The 3897-nt window shown below is 33.7% G+C and overlaps 1 protein-coding gene across 1 annotated transcript in view; it reads right to left on the bottom strand.

The window, feature by feature from the left end:
- Positions 1-3897, bottom strand: part of LOC134228821 (ATP-binding cassette sub-family B member 6-like) — a gene marked incomplete at its 5' end in the record, with an annotated part of 60790 nt that overhangs the window by 26585 nt on the left and 30308 nt on the right. The gene's annotated exons all lie outside the window — the stretch shown is intronic.

Genomic DNA, 3897 nt, shown 5'->3' with positions numbered 1-3897 from the left:
CTGACTGAGGTACTATTTACCTGTAATACATCCCTACTTACCTGTAATACGTCCCTAGTTACCTGAATACGTCCCTACTGATCTGTAATACGTCCCTAACCAGTTGAGTGGTCCCTTACTGAGGTACTATTTACCTGTAATACGTCCCTAACCAGTTGAGTGGTCCCTGACATACGTCCCTACTTACCTGTAATACGTCCCTACTTACCTGTAATACGTCCCTAACCAGTTGAGTGGTCCCTTACTTAGGTACTATTTACCTGTAAAACGTCCGTACTTACCTGTAATACATCCCTACTTACCTGTAATACTGACCCTATCCAGTTGAGTAGTCCCTGACTGAGCTCCTATTTACCTGTAATACGTCCCTAGTTACCTGTAATACGTCCCTATTTACCTGTAATACGTCCCTACGTACCTGTAATACATCCCTAACCAGTTGAGTGGTCCCTTACTGAGGTACTATTTACCTGTAATACATCCCTACTTACCTGTAATACGTCCCTACTCACCTGTTATACGTGACCCTATCCAGTTGAGTGGTCCCTGACTGAGCTCCTATTTACCTGTAATACGTCCCTAGTTACCTGTGATACGTCCCTATTTACCTGTAATACGTTCTTACTTACCTGTAATACGTCCCTAACCAGTTGAGTGGTCCCTGAGGCCTAAAATGAAATTAAGTTTGTTTGCAGTTGCCGACCGTCCCATTGAAAATGCAACCGACCCAAACTTTTTGTAGCCATTTGGAAATTTGATTTTTTTTTCAATTTTTTAGAATATTGAAACAATTTCGTTTTCTAATTTTGACTCTGTTTTAATCATTCCGTAGTTTATAACAAGAGGTGAGCTTATTCATGTCTAGTAAGTGTATGAAAACCTCTTTTAATTGTTATCTAAGAAAAATCTGAATTTTTTTTATTTAAAAAAAGAATACCTACCTACCGACTCAGTCTAAAAGTTATAGGTCGGCAACTGCAACCAAAGAATTTTTTAAGCTTGGCCTGACAGAGGTACTATTTACCTGTAATACATCCCTATTTACCTGTAATACGTCCCTACTTATCTGTAATACATGACCCTAACCAGTTGAGTGATCCCTGACTGAGCTCCTTTTTACCTGTAATATGTCCCTAGTTACCTGTAATACGTCCCTAACCAGTTGAGTGGTCCCTGACTGAAGTACTATTTACCTGTAATACATCCCTACTTACCTGTATTACAGTAATACGTCCCGAGTTGCCTGTGATACGTCCCAATTAACCTGTAATACATCCCTACTTACTTGTAATACGTCCCTAGTTACCTGTAATGCATACCTACTTACCTGTAATACGTGACCCTAACCAGTTGAGTGGTCCCTTACTGAGGTACTATTTACCTGTAATACGTCCCTATTTACCTTTTATACGTCCCTACTTATCTGTAATACATGACCCTAACCAGTTGAGTGGTCCCTTACTGAGGTACTATTTACCTGTAATACGTCCCTAACCAGTTGAGTAGTCCCTGACATACGTCCCTACTTACCTGTAATACGTCCCTAACCAGTTGAGTGGTCCCTGACTGAGCTCTTATTTACCTGTAATACGTCCCTAGTTACCTGTGATACATCCCTACTTACCTTTAATACGTCCATACTTACCTGTAATACGTCCCTAACCAGTTGAGTGGTCCCTGAGCTTCTATTTACCTGTAATACATCCCTTTTTACCTGTAATACGTCCCTATTTACCTGTAATACGTCCCTAACCAGTAGAGCGGTCCCTGACATACGTCCTTAGTTACCTGTAATACATCCCTAGTTACCTGTAATACGTCCCTAGCCAGTTGAGTGGTCCCTGACTGAGCTCAGTTCAAATCAAGAAGTTTATCTAATATTCTAATGCAATTGTTTTTTTTGTTGGGCTAATGCACTGATATTTGAATCAGTAAAACGAGCATTAACGAGCGTGATAGCTTTTTCATTGTGACCTCAGTATAGAGCGACGCAAAATCACAATGCTCCGTGACGTATTTTCTTGAAACAAAATTCATCAAAATAAGGCTTAAACAAAAAAAATGCATGGATTGCATTAGAATGGGAATAACTAATCTTCTAATTTGGTATTTGCGCTTGTAACGCGTCGCCGGTAAAACTTGTTTGCGACCGTTAAATCAGCATTAACGGTCGCAAATTCCAAATTAGAAGATATTTATTCCCTAATTTAAAATTTAATCCCTTTCTCCTGCCAAAATCTTTTATAGTTCTGCAAATTCTGGATGATAAAAAATGGTCTCGAACAATATCTTTTGTAATATTCATGCAAATTGTCATGTATATTTCTTGTACAAATTTACTTTAATGAACATATTAATGTAATTGTAAATGTTATATTGCAAGATAAATAAACTAATACTCTTAATTCATGTAAATCGATTTAATTGTTTCTTTTTTAAGAGGTGCTCATGTGATGTTTGAAAATGAAGATTCCAAGAAGAGAAACACATGATGTACTATATATTCAGGATAAAGGAAGACATTGACGCATACTTACACATTTCCTCAAATTATTTCAAATGGGAAAAAATAAAATATGTTATCTTTGTTAACTTTCATTAATACATGTAAGTTGAGTGCAATATATATTTTACTTTTAACACTACTGACAAATGTTTGTTAGTTGATCGAGTTTGGGTCATTTATCTTTAACATATGCATGTATCAACTGTGTTAACTTCTTATAATAATCATTGCTTGAACACTTTCACCTCTGAATTAAATAAAGAGAATTAACAATTAACAAATCTTGCTATATATAATACTTTTAAGATATCTTTATCGCAAAATAAATGCACTAACAAAGATTTACTACACTGGTAAATTTAACACATAGAACAAATTACATATATTCAATGTGTAAATGAATGTGATGAACATTCAATCTTGTAAATAAAATATAAATTATTGTAAAGCTTAAATACATAATTAAGCTACACTTCTAATTTTGTAATAATTTTCTTTTAGTTATCTATTTGGCTAACAATTTTTATTCCATTGGAAATGAGTTAATAAAGTTAATGAAATAAACAAGCTAATGCAATATAGAAGTCTTCTGTAGAGTTGATATTACTGAAACTACATACATCTATGTTGAAGAATTTTCTGTCAATCTTTCAAAAAAATGCATCTCTATAAAGATATTTTATTACATAAGCACCAAGTAATATATAGCTTATTGACACCTATCAGAAAAGTGAGACATAGTTTATTGATACTGTTTTCGTAATATATATTGTGATTTTTACACAAATATATGGCAAAAAGGCTGTGTGATAATTTTATGAAAAAAACCAAAAAAGTAAAAAAGTAAAAATTACAGTAAAATGTATATCCCTTGCTACTTTATTACCAAACGTTTCATTAATTGAAATTGAAATATATTCGTGCAGGAAAAGTCTTGCTTATTTTTCAAAATTTTATTTGTGAATGCCCTTGATGTTTGTGGGATATTTAAATGCCCTTGATGTATGAGTGAAAATTACAAAGTGTGATGGGAAAAAAGAACTGAAATACCAAACTCTGTATAATGTATAATACTTATACTACAGTAAATAAAACTTTAAACAACATATCACAGACAACAATTTTTGTAGTTTATTTTAAAAAACAAACTTTGTTGACAGCAAGCTGTAGTGTGATTAGAAATTCCATAGAGTAAATAATTAAAAATAATTTTCTACATGAATTTAAAGCACAAGCATTCACTATTGTAGAGTTTTTTTAGAAGATTGCAATGCTTACAGATCTCTCTGATTAAGGACAGATGAAACAAAAAAATGGATGCCTGGAATGGTATATATTTTTTGGCATAATTTAATTGCAAATGACCCAAACAATAAATTTCTAGAATAAAA

This window comes from Saccostrea cucullata, unplaced genomic scaffold, assembly GCF_032062105.1.
Source record: "Saccostrea cucullata isolate Sc308-1 unplaced genomic scaffold, CSIRO_AGI_Scuc_v1 ctg566, whole genome shotgun sequence".
In the NCBI taxonomy this organism is placed as follows: domain Eukaryota; kingdom Metazoa; phylum Mollusca; class Bivalvia; order Ostreida; family Ostreidae; genus Saccostrea; species Saccostrea cuccullata.
The sequence above is the reverse complement of the archived record's forward strand: the minus strand, read 5'-3'. Positions and strand labels throughout refer to the sequence as shown.